Source organism: Oncorhynchus masou, chromosome 21 (genome assembly GCF_036934945.1).
Source record: "Oncorhynchus masou masou isolate Uvic2021 chromosome 21, UVic_Omas_1.1, whole genome shotgun sequence".
In the NCBI taxonomy this organism is placed as follows: Eukaryota; Metazoa; Chordata; class Actinopteri; order Salmoniformes; family Salmonidae; genus Oncorhynchus; species Oncorhynchus masou.
Genome location: NC_088232.1, coordinates 26,762,367 through 26,778,458, shown reverse-complemented (window position 1 = coordinate 26,778,458; position 16,092 = coordinate 26,762,367).

Genomic DNA, 16,092 nt, shown 5'->3' with positions numbered 1-16,092 from the left:
GCGCTAGCCTTGGTCACGCTGTGGAAGAAGCGGCATGCCCTGCTGCCGCTGTGGTAGGCACATAGAGCTGCCACAGGGGGGCAGAGCAGGCTAGCGCCGAGGTCAGCTCCAGTCTGAGATGGCTGACTGGGTACACGCGGGTGCTGCTGTGGTAGCACAGCAGTGCCGCCTGCTGGACAGCCAGGGCATCACCCACAGCCAGGGCATCACCCACTGAGGCAGTAGAGCTCTGTGTCTGTGTGTCGCTCGCTGCTAGCTGACCCCTGGGCTGACATACTGGGGTGTTGCTCCAGCCTCTCCCTGGAAAGGCTGTAGACTGCATCTGCAGCATCAACCCCCACAGTCAGGTAATGGAACAGGGCAAACCACCCCACTAGTCCTTTGACCTGCCCGGCAGGGAGCTCACCACCGGCTGCTCATATGCCTTCCTGGGCTTCAGAACGGCCACTGGAGCCACCTGTCCAGTGAAGGGGGCATACGAACTACCCTCTGCTAGCTTGGTGAGGATAGAGACCGCTCGTGAAGACACTGCGGTAGTGGTATTTGGTATTTTATTAGGATCCCCATTAGCTGTTGCAAAAGCAGCAGCTACTCTTCCTGGGGTCCACACAAAACATAATACAGAATGACATAATACAGAACAGCAATAGACAAGAACAGCTCAAGGACAGAACTACATAAAGGCACACGTAGCCTACATCTCAATGCATACAGACCAACTATCTAGGTCAAATAGGGGAGAGGAGTTGTGCCGTGAGGTGTCGCTTTATTTGTTTTTTGAAACCAGGTTTGCTGTTTATTTGAGCAATATGAGATGTAAGAAAGTTCCATGCATTAAAGGCTCTATATAATAGTGTACGCTTTCTTGGACTTTTTCTGTATTTGTGGACTGTGAAAAGACCCCTGGTGGCATGTCTGGTGGGATAAGTGTGTGTGTCAGAGCTGTGTGTAACTTGACTATGCAAACAACTTGGGATTTTCAACAGATTAATATTATACAGTCAGTCTCTCCTCAACTCTTAGCCAAGAGAGACTGGCATGCATAGTATTTATATCAGCCCTCTGATTACAATGAAGAGCAGAACGTGCCGCTCTGTTCTGGGCCAGCTGTAGCTTAACTAGGTCTTTCCTTGCAGCACTGCCCCACACGACTGGACAATAATCAAGATTAGACTAAACTAGAGCCTACTTAACCTAGTGACAGTCTTCCCTGCCACTGCTCTGCCCGTACCCCCTTGCCAGGCCTCCTCCACCTCCACTTACAATTACTTTTAATTCCTAGAAAAAAAAGCCTTTCAAACCAAAGGAATTGCCCTTGGCTGAGCATATGGTTGCCTGACTCTAAAGCTTGTAGCTAAGGTAACCTGGCGTTACCTTGAGCTTCTCATACTGGATCCAGTGCAGTGAGAAGACGGATCTCTCCTAAGTAGAGAACAGAAACTCCTCCCCCTGCTTGCACAGCCAAGCCCCCCTCCTGGTGCCCTGCAGCGAAGTCATGTGACCGACGGGGCTGACGGGAAGGTCGTCAGAGGTGAGTCAGGATCATGAACGTCTCCCAGCAGAGCCAGGTCATCCAGCAGCAGGCTTCAGGAACTGTAGGCTATAACAGGAAGTGTCAGCAGGATTTAATAAATGTTTTCCTCATCAATCTACACACAATACCCCCTAATGACAAAGCCAAAACAGGTTTTTAGACATTTTTTACAAATGTATTAAAAATAAAAAACAGAAATAATTTACATAAGGATTCAGACTCTTTGCGATGAGACTCATAATTGATATCAGGTGCATCCTGTTCCCATTGATCATCCTTCTACAACTTGATTGAAGTCCACCTGTGGTAAATTAAATTTATTGGACATGATTTGGAAAGGCACACACCTATCTATATAAAGTCCCACAGTTGACAGTGTATGTCAGAGCAAAATCCAAGCCATGAGGTCGAAGAAAAACATTTCAGGTCCCCATGAACACAGTGGCCTCCATCAAGAAGTTTGAAACCACCAAGACTCTTCCTAGAGTTGGCCGCCCGGTCAAACTGAGCAAACGGGGGAGAAGGGCCTTGGTCAGGGAGGTAACCTAGAACCAGATGGTCACTCTGACAGAGCTCCAGAGTTCCTCTGTGGAGATGGCAGAACCTTCCAGAAGGACAACCATCTCAGCAGCACTCCACCAATCAGGCCTTTATGGTAGAGTGGCGAGGCGGAAGCCACTCCTCAGTAAACGGCACATGACAGCCTGCTTGGAGTTTGCCAAGAGGCACCTAAATGACTCTCAGATCATGACAAACAAGATACTCTGGACTGATGAAACCAAGATTAAACAAACACTTTCGCCTGAATACCAAGCTTCAGGTCTGAAGGAAACCTGGCACCATCGCTACGGTGAAGCATGGTGGTGGCAGCATCATGCTGTGGAGATGTACTTCAGTGGCAGGGACTGGGAGACTAGTCAAGATCGAGGGAAAGATGAACGGAGAAAAGTATAGAGACCCTTGATTAAAACCTGCTCAGGACTTCGGACGGGGGTTGAAGGTTCACCTTCCAACAGGACAACGACCCTAAGCCCATAGCCAAGACAACACAGTAGTGGCTTCTGGTCTCTGAATGTCCTTGAGTGGCCCAGCCAGAGCCTGGACTTGAACCCGATCGAACATCTCTGGACAGAACTGAAAAAAGAGGTGTAGCGACGCTCCCCATCCAACCTGACAGAGCTTGAGAGGATCTGCAGAAAAAAATGGCATGAACTCCCCAAATCGAGGCTGTAATTGCTGCCAAAGGTGCTTCAACAAAGTAGTGAGTAAAGGGTCTAAATACTTATGTAAATATGATATTTCAGTTTAATTTATTTTTATACATTTCTAAAAAACGGATTTTGCTTTTCCATTATGGGGTATTGTGTGTAGATTGATGAGGGGAAAGAACTATTTAATACATTTTAGAATAAGGCTGTGACGTAACAAAATGTTGAAAAAGTCAAGGGGTCTGAATGCTTTCCGAATGCACTGTAAATAGCAACGCTAGGACCCATTTTTAATGGTAGATATATCCCAGGATTGGCACCACTATCACCAGTGATTACAGCCAATACCTGTAAGTCCGGGGCCTCACAGTCCTCCACCGATTGGCCTTTGGTTTTGTCTGCCCTCCACGGCAGCCAATAGATGGCCTCATGTAACGTCTCCGTGTCCAACCAGATCCTCCACTTAGGCCAGGTCTTATCCTTCACCTCTGATTCCTCCTGATCTTTAACATCTTCATCATCTGTCACACAGAGGTTCTAAAGGTTGAAGGGATACCATTTGTACGTCTCGGTGTCCAGTATGAAGAAAGTTATAGGTCATTTTTGTGAGCCAAGGCTAACTAGCATTAGCAGACACCCATAGACTTCCAGGCATTGTGCTAACGCCAGTTAGCAATTGCACTAAGGCTAGTTAGCAACTTCCTTCAAATCCCATGCAGACATAAAAATGGTATCCACGAGTTCATCTGACTCTGGGGAAGTTGATAAAGGGCCTCATTGCCAAAATCCTGAAGTATTCCTTTAACATTACGACTTATATCGCCAACATTTCCTTACGCTATGAGGTTACTAGTGTAATTAGTGATACAACACAGGGAAGGTTAAAGGGACACTTGTGGATACCATTTGTATGTCTCTGTGTCCAGTATGAAGGAAGTTAGAAGTCGTTTTGTGAGCAAACTTCATGTAACGTGTTACCACGTATATATTTATATTTACATATATTTATATCAATCAATTCCTAAATAACACAGTAATTAACACTAAGCACAATCACAGAGTGGGTGGAGGAGTGGGAATGTCAGTTATTTCAACAATGTAATCATTTTATGGGTTGAGGGCAGTTGTCTCTGTCTGCGCTGAGGTCAGCAGTTCTCCTGACAGGAAGAACATTAGGCTACACTGCAGGACAGCCTGCAGGACAGTAACAGGACCATAGCAGGACAGCATGTGTCTCTCTGCCATCAACATAATGCTGCCAGTGCACGTGTCTGGCTGCCATCAACAGAGTGCTGCAGTGATTAGCAAACCAGACCTCCATGGAGAACAGCAGAAACTCATTAGTGTAGAATTTAAGGTGGTTCTGTTTAATACTGCTCTAATTTCTGGACAAATTGCTCAGATCATTTTCTAATAATCTGATGATTACAGAGTAAAGCCACAGGGAGTCTCTCTCTTTCTCATTAAAGGGGAACTGCACCCGCTGACTTGGCATAGTTTTTTGGCTCACTCCTCAAGAAAGGCTGGCGGCCATGACAGAAGCCAAACGTGAGTTGATGTTGGATGTTGGTGTTTCTTGGGTGTGTCCTTGCCACCACCAACAAAACCCAGAAGCTTGTCAGAACCTTGCCCACAGCTGTTCACCAGTTCCAACATCAACAGTGAGGAGGCGACTCCGGGATGCTGGCCTTCTACGCAGAGTTGCAAAAAAAAGACAAATCTCAGACTGGCCAATAAAAAGAAAAGATTAAGATGGGAAAAAGAACACAGACACTGGATAGAGTAACTCTGCCTAGAAGGCCAGCATCCCGGAGTTGCCTCTTCACTGTTGACGTTGAGACTGGTGTTTTGCGGGTACTATTTAATGAAGCTGCCAGTTGAGGACTTGTGAGGCATCTGTTTCTCAAACTAGACACTAATGTACTTGTCCTCTTGCTCAGTTGTGCACCGGGGCCTCCCACTCCTCTTTCTATTCTGGTTAGAGTCAGTTTGCGCTGTTCTGTGAAGGGAGTAGTACACAGCGATGTACTCAACTAGTCTAAAGAAGGCCAGTTTTATTGCTTCTTCAATCAGGACAACAGATTTGAGCTGTGCTAACATAATTGCAAAAGGGTTTTCTAATGATCAATTAGCCTTTTAAAATGATAAACTTGGATGAGCTAACACTGTGCCATTGGAACACGGGAGTGATGGTTGCTGATAAATGTAGATATTCATTTTTTTTTTTTTATCTGCCATTTCCAGTTACAATAGTCATTTACAACATGAACTATATCTACACTGTATTTCGGATCAATTTGATGTTATTTTAATGGACAAATTTTTTTTTTTTCTTTCAAAAAGAAGGACATTTCTATGTGACCTCAAACTTTTGAATGGTAGTGTACAGTTGAAGTTGAAAGTTTACATACACTTAGGTTGGAGTCATTAAAACTCGCTTTTTCCACCACTCCACAAATTTGTTTAGTTTAGGCAAGTCGGTTAGGACATCTACTTTGTGCATGACACAAGTCATTTTTCCAACAATTGTTTTGAGACAGATTATTTAACTTATAATTCACTGCATCACAATTCCAGTGGGTCAGAAGTTTACATACACTAAGTTGACTGTGCCTTTAAACAGCTTGGAAAATTCCAGAAAATTATGTCATGGCTTTAGAAGCTTCTGATAGGCTAATTGACATCATTTGAGTCAATTGGAGGTGTACCTGTGGAAGTATTTCAAGGACTAACTTCAAACTCAATGCCTCTTTGCTTGACATCATGGGAAAATCAAAAGAAATCAGCTATGACCTCAGAAAAAACATGTAGACCTCCACAAGTCTGGTTCATCCTTGGGAGCAATTTCCAAACGTTCATCTGTACAAACAATAGTACACAAGTATAAACACCATGGGACCACATCATACCGCTCAGGAAGGAGATGCGTTCTGTCTTCTAGAGATAAACGTACTTTGTAGCGAAAAGTGCAAATCAATCCCAGAACAGCAAAGGACCTTGTGAATATGCTGGAGGAAACAGGTACAAATGTATCTATATCCACAGTAAAAACGAGTCCTATATCGACATAACCTGAAAGGCTGCTCAGCAAGGAGGAAGCCACTGCTCCAAAACCGCCATAAAAAAGCCAGACTACGGTTTGCAACTGCACATGGGGACAAAGATAATACTTTTTAGAGAAATGTCCTATGGTCTGATGAAACAAACAAAGAACTGTTTGGCCATAATGACCATCATTATATTTGGAGGAAAAAGGGGGGGGCTTGCAAGCCGAAGAACACCATCCCAACCGCGAAGCACGGGGGTGGCAGCATCATGTTGTGTTCGTGCTTTGCTGCAGGAGGGACTGGTGCACTTCACAAAATAGATGGCGTCATGAGTAGTGAAAATGATGTGGATATATTGAAGCAACATCTCAAGACATCAGTCAGGAAGTTAAAGCTTGGTCGCAAACGGGTCTTCCAAATGGACAATGTTTGCAAATGTATTAAAAAAAAACATTTTAATATCACATTTACATCACTTTAAGTATTCAGACCCTTTACTGAGTACTTTGTTACAAGCTTGGCACACCTGTATTTGGGGAGTTTCTCCCATTCCTATCTGCAGATCAAGCTCTGTCAGGTTGGATGGAGAGCGTCGCTGCACAACTATTTTCAGGTCTCTCCAGAGATGTTCGATCAGGTTCAAGTCTGGGCTCTGGCTAGGCCACTCAAGGACAGTCAGAGACCCGAAGCCACTACTGTGTTGTCTTCACTGTGTTTTGGGTCGTTGTCTAGTTGGAAGGTGAACCTTCGTCCCAGTCTGAAGTCCTGAGCACTCTAGAGCAGGTTTTCACCAAGGATCTCTCTGCTCCGTTCATCTTTCCCTCGATCCTGACTAGTCTCCCAGTCTCCGCCACTGAAAAACATCCCCACAGCATGATGCTGCCACCACCATGGCATTCAGGCAAAAGAGTTCAATCTTGGTTTCATCAGACCAGAGAATCTTGTTTCTCATGGTCTGAGAGTCCTTTAGGTGCCTTTTGGCAAACTCCAGGCTGGCTGTCATATGCCTATTACTGAGGAGTGTCTCTGTCTGGCCACTCTACCATAAACGCCTGATTGGTGGAGTGCTGCAGAGATGGTTGTCCTTCTGGAAGGTACTGCCATCTCCACAGAGGAATTCAGGAGCTCTGTCAGACTGACCCTCGGGTTCTTGGTCACCTCCCTGACCAAGGCCCTTCTCCCAGTAGTGGAAAAAGTACTAAATTGTCATACTTGAATAAAAGTAAAGATACCTTAGTAGAACAGAACTCAAGCAAAAGTGAAAGTCACACAGTAAAATACTACTTGAGTAGACATCATTTTCAAATGAAGCAGTCTGCCAGATCAGAGGCAGTAGGGATGACCGGGGATGTACTCTTTATAAGTGTGTGAATTGGACCATTTTCCTGTCAAAATGTAACAAGTACTTTTGGTGTGAGGGAAAATGTATGGAGTAAAAATTACATTTTCTTCAGGAATGTAGTGAAGTAAAAGTAAAATATGGCAAAATATAAAGAGTAAAGTAAAGTACAGATACCTATAAAAAACAACTTAACATGTACTTTAAAGTATTTTTACTTAAGTACTTTACACCACTGCCTTCTCCCCCGATTGCTCAATTTGGCCGTGCGGCCAGCTCTAGGATGAGTCTTGGTGTTTCCAAACTTTTTACAATTAAGAATGATGGAGGCCAATGTATTCTTGGGGACCATCTATGCTTCAGAAATGTACCCTTCCCCAGATCTGTGCCTCGATACAATCCTGTCTCAGAGCCCTACGGACAATTCCTTCAACCTCATGGCTTGGTTTTTGCTCTGACATGCACAGTCAACTGTGGGACAGGTGTGTGCCTTTCCAAATCATGTCCAATCAATTGAATTTACCACAGGTGGACTCCAATCAAGTTGTAGGAACATCAAGGATGATCAATGGAAACAGGACGGACCTGAGCTCAATTTCAAGTATCATAGCAAAGGGTCTAAATACTTATGTAAGGTACAGTGCCTTGCGAAAGTATTCGGCCCCCTTGAACTTTGCGACCTTTTGCCACATTTCAGGCTTCAAACATAAAGATATAAAACTGTATTTTTTTGTGAAGAATCAACAACAAGTGGGACACAATCATGAAGTGGAACGACATTTATTGGATATTTCAAACTTTTTTAACAATTCAAAAACTGAAAAATTGGGCGTGCAAAATTATTCAGCCCCCTTAAGTTAATACTTTGTAGCGCCACCTTTTGCTGCGATTACAGCTGTAAGTCACTTGGGGTATGTCTCTATCAGTTTTGCACATCGAGAGACTGAAATTTTTTCCCATTCCTCCTTGCAAAACAGCTCGAGCTCAGTGAGGTTGGATGGAGAGCATTTGTGAACAGCAGTTTTCAGTTCTTTCCACAGATTCTCAATTGGATTCAGGTCTGGACTTTGACTTGGCCATTCTAACACCTGGATATGTTTATTTTTGAACCATTCCATTGTAGATTTTGCTTTATGTTTTGGATCATTGTCTTGTTGGAAGACAAATCTCCGTCCCAGTCTCAGGTCTTTTGCAGACCCCATCAGGTTTTCTTCCAGAATGGTCCTGTATTTGGCTCCATCCATCTTCCCATCAATTTTAACCATCTTCCCTGTCCCGGCCCAAACCATGATGCTGCCACCACCATGTTTGACAGTGGGGATGGTGTGGTCAGGGTGATGTGCTGTGTTGCTTTTACGCCAAACATAACGTTTTGCATTGTTGCCAAAAAGTTCAATTTTGGTTTCATCTGACCAGAGCACCTTCTTCCATATGTTTGGTGTGTCTCCCAGGTGGGTTGTGGCAAACTTTAAACTACACTTTTTATGGATATCTTTAAGAAATAGCTTTCTTCTTGCCACTCTCCCATAAAGGCCAGATTTGTGCAATATACGACTGATTGTTGTCCTATGGACAGAGTCTCCCACCTCAGCTGTAGATCTTTGCAGTTCATCCAGAGTGATCACGGGCCTCTTGGCTGCATCTCTGATCAGTCTTCTCCTTGTATGAGCTGAGAGTTTAGAGGGACGGCCAGGTCTTGGTAGATTTGCAGTGGTCTGATACTCCTTCCATTTCAATATTATCGCTTGCACAGTGGTCCTTGGGATGTTTAAAGCTTGGAAAATCTTTTTGTATCCAAATCCTGCTTTAAACTTCTTCACAACAGTATCTCGGACCTGCCTGGTGTGTTCCTTGTTCTTCATGATGCTCTCTGCGCTTTTAACGGACCTCTGAGACTATTACAGTGCAGGTGGATTTATACAGAGACTTGATTACACACAGGTGAATTGTATTTATCATCATTAGTCATTTAGGTCAACATTGGATCATTCAGAGATCCTCACTGAACTTCTGGAGAGAGTTTGCTGCACTGAAAGTAAAGGGGCTGAATAATTTTGCACGCCCAATTGTTCAGTTTTTGATTTGTTAAAAAAGTTTGAAATATCCAATAAATGTCGTTCCACTTCATGATTGTGTCCCACTTGTTGTTGATTCTTCACAACAAAATACAGTTTTATATCTTTATGTTTGAAGCCTGAAATGTGTCAAAAGGTCGCAAAGTTCAAGGGGGCCGAATACTTTCGCAAGGCACTGTATTTCTGTTTTGTTTATAAATTTGTAACAATTTCTAAAAACCTTTTTTCGCTTTGTCATTATAGTGTATTGTGTGTAGATTGATGAGGAAAAAAACTGGAAGCCTTAGAATAAGGCTGTAACGTAACAAAATGTTGAAAAGTCAAGGTGTCTGAATATTTTCCGAATGCACCGTAGCCATCTTACATTTGGCTGCAGCGTTGGGATCCAACCCATTCATATTCTTATTAAATCTCAGTGAATCTGAGACAAAAGACAGGCGGGCCCTGAACATGGGGCTTTGGGTATCAGTAATTCCAAATCTGGTTGAGAAATATCACTAAATCCTAGATGGTGTTACATTTTAACTATACAAAGCTCAATTGACCTAGACTATGTTCCAATATCCACTAAAGAATCTCTGATCAATTAAAACAGTTAATACTGTGTTTTCAATGCAGACACACACAGCAACATGTCCTGGGGGGAGAGCGAGCTGTGAGCCACTGCAAACAGACCATTATTAGTTCTCGCTGTCTCACACAAACACACACACACACACACACAGAGAGAGAGCGGAAGCTTAGCCCCTAGACACATCCTTCGGAGGATCGCAAGCAACATTGTTCATAATTCAGCACGTATTATAGCTAAGTTACTAAACACTCATCCGTATTCTATGCTTGAATATTCCATGAATATAAAACCTCTCAAAATGTTTTCTATTGTACCTCTCTATTTGGCCAGCTAGTTGTCAGTATAAACTCAGAGGAAAGGGAGACCTCTCTCTCTCCCAGTACTTGATAAGGGTAATATTCCTCTACCTTTCTCTCAGCAGAAAAGGATTTGGCTGAGAAAGCCAGGGCTCAGTTGGATAGGAATTAGAATGCACCACTGCTGGTAAAAAGCCTCTATTAAAAGCTGGTCATGCATTTTAAATGCCCCGTTAGCAAAGTTTCCATGTAGAGATTAAAGTAAAGTGACAAGGCCCAGACCATAGCCTGAAGGGCACTCTCTGGATGGGTCCCCAGCACTGCTTTAATGCCTGTGACGGAAAACACACAGCCCTAGTCTAAGGTAAACACATCCCACTGGTGCACTGACTCTGGATAAACAGCCAATACGGTAACACAGACCCCCAAATCATCATGAGTCTATTCTGGAGAGAGCAACCAGCCAGATGCATATGTGTTCTTTGCAGAGGTACATGGGGAATGACTGTGTGTGTGTGTGTGTGTCTGTCTACCTGTTGTCTGGTGGATAGGTCCTTAGGTCCTCTGGCTTAAAGAAGGTCAAGTCCAGCAAGCACTGGAACAGGCGCACCGCCTTTTCTGAGTGGCCTGCATGCCTGAGGAAATGACACTGCTGGTGCTGGAGGAAGATGGCTGCAAAGATAAAGACAGAGACAGAGAGAACATTCAATACCACATCATTAATCAGGCCATCTAGGCTTGGTTTTCTGTATTGTCATCACTCCTCTGCCAAACTAACCCTGAATCAAATGTTACATTATGGAGATGTTATTCTCAGATCGGCAGGTAAGGGTGCACTTGAGCGGCTAGATGTTCTGTGCCTTTCTGCCATTGCAAATCGGAACGGCAGAATGGTACAGAACATCTAGCCGATCAAGTGCACCCTTACCTGCCAATCTGAGAATGACATCCTTATTGTACTCCTCTGTAAACTGGCAATCTCTTTATACTATACGCAAAATCCACTGGTTGATACTCATTAACAAAGCCCTCTTGGGCCTCACTCCCCCCTACCCGAGATACCTATTGCAACCATCCTCCTCTAAATACAGTAACCGATCTGCAACATTCTGTTAAATGTCCCCAAAGCAAACACATCCCTGGGTCGTTCCTCTTTTCAGTTCGCTGCAGATAGCGACTGGAACGATCTGCAAAAAATGATAAAGCTGGAAAGTTTTGTCACCGTCTCAGCTTTCAAGGACTCAATGGTGGACATTCTCACTGACAGCTGTAGCTGTTATGCGAGCCAATCACCTATACTGTTGATTGTGGTGTCTGTTTTCTGTCTGTCCGCTTGCGCTGCCATTATTTGTTGGTGCGGTCTGTCTATTTGTCTGCTCAGTAGAGCTATGTTGCTTGTACTGTGACAGTCTTTTTCCCTCGTGTTGTTGTCTGGCCTTAACGTTGTTTGTGCCATGTATATTTTTGTTGTCATAGGTTTCCCTTCATGTAGTGTGATGATGTCTCTTGTAGTGAAGTGCTGTTTCCACTGTCTGTCTGCTGAGGCATCTGTGCTGTTGCCAAGTGTCTTCCGTCTGTGTTGTCCGTCTTGTCTTACTTTTTTTGTATTCCTGCCCCCTGCCCCACAGGAGGCCTTTTGACTCTTGCCGTGACACAAAGCACCCACTTCAATCCCACCTATTAGAACCAGCACAGGTCCATTCGTTTAGTACGAGCTTTTAAAGATGAATATATCCTCAGACTTTGAGTGAAGACAAAACTGAGTAGGATGAGGAAAATAAAGTGAGAGATGGCAGGAAAAAAGGTTTGAAAAGTAATAACCGATAGCTAATCTTTCCTGAATGAAAAATTCAGCAGGCGAATTAAAGGCACACATCCCTGAGGTCACATGAAATGGCAGCTTCTCAAAAGCGGCCTTCATTATTCATTGAATCCTTATCGAGTTATAATTAATGCTGCCGTCTCCTTCTCTACAAGTTGGGGTTTGCATTGCCCTGCCTTGTAGCCTAGTCCCAAATCTGTTTGTACTGTCTTGCCCAACACCTATAATCACTGGCATGACACTGACCATAGGAGTTGGCAAGACAGCACAAACAGATCTGGTACCAGGCTACCTGCCGTCAGCATTTTCTAAAAGGAAACAAACAGTCAAAGATACTGACAGTCTCCCTCGGCGGAATGCAAGGAGCCCGGTGTAGATATATGACCAGCATTCTTATGTAGGCAGAGGCTATGGTCCAGTTTTAGCACATGCTGCTTATTCCATGCTTAGATCTCCCACACTGTTGGATCTGTCAACGGTGCAGCTGCAGAAACGCTCAAATATGTACTCTCCAACCACAAGAGGGAGCCTGTGACCATCATATTATAACAAGATAATCACTCAAATAAAAGAGCTTTCTGTACCTTTCAAGTCGAGAATACCAAAGATTCCGCAAGTGATTACATACATGTGTTGAACCTGAAACAGCTAGCCTGTTTTCTGAGTTGCAGCAGGTGATCTGTGAACCCAAATAGTTAATAAACAAAATTCCAGGTGACTTGAATAAGCAAGGCATCACTGGATAACATCAAATGTATATCATGTTATTCCACCCTTAGACAACCAGTCATTGTTGTAATAACAGTAAGCTGTGGTAGACAGACAAATTGTTCCAGTAGGCTAATGAATGCCGAGTACTGGCTTCTGTTTGTCTAAATCGTATTATTTAGACGGGGGGAGGCTTGAATTGTTCCTGGAGTGCGTCCCATCCTTATCATTGTTCAACAGGCTAAAGCCCTGACAGGATCAGCCCAGTGGCAGCCCTACCCAGACTGACTGATGGCCAGCCAGTCTAACTAGATAATAGTTTCATTAGACAAATTGAGGGGCAGCTGCCAGAGGGCCAGGAGGCTAAGCCATCGCTGCAGTATTCATATCATGGATCAGCAGCGTGGACACTGGATATCCATTATCCTCCCTCTTTCTGCCTCTCCCACTCCCTCTCTCGCCTCTCCTTCTCCCTCCCTTCCTCCCGGGTCCTTTTCTCCTGTCAGTGGTCAGAAACATGACACAAGCACAAACCTGTTTAGGGGTCTTCTCAGGAAGGTGAAAGATGTTACAGAAAGTTGCAGATATAACTGTCATGTAGAAGGAATCTTGCCAGTTCTATTTATGACATCTATCTGCACCATTCCACAACTTTCGCCTGCTGAGGCTCTGGTACTATGGCTCTGCTGCACCCATAGCCATCTGGCAATGACATCATGACATAACCACAATAATGTAACAAGCTTTCTTCTTTTTTTTCTTACCTTTATTTAACTAGGCAAGTCAGTTAAGAACAAATTCTTATTTTATAATCACGGCCTACACTGGACAACCCCGGACAACGCTGGGCCAATTGTGCGCCGCCTTATGGGACTCCCAATCACGGCCGGTTGTGATACAGCCTGGATTCGAACCAGGGTGTCTGTAGTGACTCCTCAAGCACTGAGACGCAGTGCCTTAGACCGCTGAGCCACTCGGGAGCCCAGCTAGCCAGCTAACTCAATTTAGTCCTAGTGAAAACTCATGTGATGTGATGACACTGATTGGTGTGGTGTGTAATTGTGGGGTTTTAACATTGAATACCGAACCTGGAAGTGGACAAACTGCAGCCATGTGTGTGTGTCTGTGGAGGTTTCCCTCAGCCTCCTGTTAAAGTCCTCCACCACAGGGAGGTGGAGGAGTCATACACCCCCAGCGGGTTGACCCAGGGCAGAATCCCCCCCCCCCCCACCTTCCAGCAGCTGGCAGACGGTGAGGGAGAAGTAGCGGTCGGGTCTCTGTCCCCTCTCTTCTTCTCTGGGCCAGACTCAGACCAGCTCATGGCCTGAGTTCGCAGGTCCAAACCCAGAGAAGAACGGCTTTTCCTCTTGTACCTCGAAAGATATTATAATCATTACAGTAACATGTAGAATCCCTGTAAAGAAAACACAGTAGTGGAATGTCTTGAGAAATGGTTGTTTTGAGATAGTTGTGAAATGGGTTCAGCATCAAGTGACCTCATCCAAAAGGTAAAACCAAAGTCCCCCCTACAGCAATAGACCAACCACCATTCCAATCATTGGCAATTATTGATCACATTTCTCTTAGCTTGCTGTGAGTGAGTGAGTGAGTGAGTGAGTGAGTGAGTGAGTGAGTGAGTGAGTGAGTGAGTGAGTGAGTGAGTGAGTGAGTGAGTGAGTGAGTGAGTGAGTGTATTAACAGGTATTGATTGCAGGTCTCTTAAGATACAGATGCCACATCGACAACACATTAAACCCGACATCAACTGGACATGTGCCAGGAGCTCTATTTGTTGCCCTTTAGCAGTTAATAAAAAAGTGGACATCACATTTACATAAGTATTCAGACCCTTTACCCAGTACTTTGTTGAAGCACCTTTGGCAGCGATTACAGCCTCGAGTCTTCTTGGGTATGATGCTACAAGCTTGGCACACCTGTATTTGGGGAGTTTCTCACATTCTTCTCTGCAGATCTTCTCAAGCTGTCAGGTTGGATAGGGAGCATCGATGCACAGCTATTTTCACGGCTGTCCAGAAATGTTCGATAGGGTTCAAGTCCAGGCTCTGGCTGGGCCACTCAAGTTTTAATCAAGGATCTCTGTACTTTGCTCTGTTCATCTTTCCCTCAATCCTGACTAGTCTCCCAAGTCCTGCCAATGAAAAACATCCCCATAGCAAGATTCTGCCACCACCATTTTTCACCGCAGGGATGGTGTCAGGTTTCCTCCAGATGTGACACTTGGCATTCAGGCCAAAGATTTCAATCTGGGTTTCATCAGACCAGAGAATCTTCTTTCTCACGATCTGAGAGTCCTTTAGGTGTCTTTTGGCAAACCAAGCGGGCTGTCATGTGCCTTTTACTGAAGAGTGGCTTCCATCTGGCCACTCTACCATAAAGGCCTTATTGGTAGAGTGCCGCAGAGATAGTTGTCCTTCTGGAACGTTCTCTCAACACCACAGAGGAACTTTAGAGCTCTGTCAGAGTGACCATCGGGTTTTTGGTAAGCTCCCTGGCCAGCTCTAGGAAGAGTATGGGTGGTTCCAAACTTTTTACATTTAAGAATGGAGGCCACCATGTTCTTGGGGACCTTCAATGCTACATAAATTTTTTGAGTAACTTTCCCCAGATCTGTGCCTCGACACAATCCTGTCTTGGAGCGCTACAGACAAATCCTTCAACCTCATGGCTTGGTTTTTGCTCTGACATGCATTGTTAACTGTGGGACCTTACATAGACAGGTGTGTGCCTTTCCAAATCATGTCCAATAAATTGAATATACCACAGATGGACTTCAAGTTGTAGAAACATCTCAAGGATGATCAATGAAAACAGGATACAACTGAGCTCAGTTTCGAGTCTCATAGCAAAGGGTCTGAATAGTTATGCAAATAAGGAATTTCAGTTTTTTATTTTTAATACATTTGTAACAATTTCTAAAAACCTTTTTTCGCTTTGTCATTATGGGGTATTGTCTGTACAGTCGTGGCCAAAGGTTTTGAGAATGACACAAATATTAATTTCCACAAAGTCTGCTGCCTCAGTGTCTTTAGATGTTTTTATCAGAGGCTACTATGGTATAAAATATTGTATAATTACAAGCATTTCATACGTGTCAACGGCTTTTATTGACAATTACATGAAGTTGATGCAAAGAGTCAATATTTGCAGTGTTGACCCTTCTTTTTCAAGACCTCTGCAATCCGCCCTGGCATGCTGTCAATTAACTTCTGGGCCACTGATGGCAGCCCATTCTTGCTTGGAGTTTGTCAGAATTTGTGGGGTTTTGTTTGTCCACCCGCATATAGATTTTAGATTCTGCAAAGTAACTTTGCCTTGATGACAGCTTTGCACACTCTTGACATTCTCTCAACCAGCTTCACCTGTAAGGCTTTTCCATCAGTCTTGGGGGTACCCACATATGCTGAGAACTTGTTGGCTGCTTTTCCTTCACTCTGTGGTCCAACTCATCCCAAACCATCTCAATTGGGT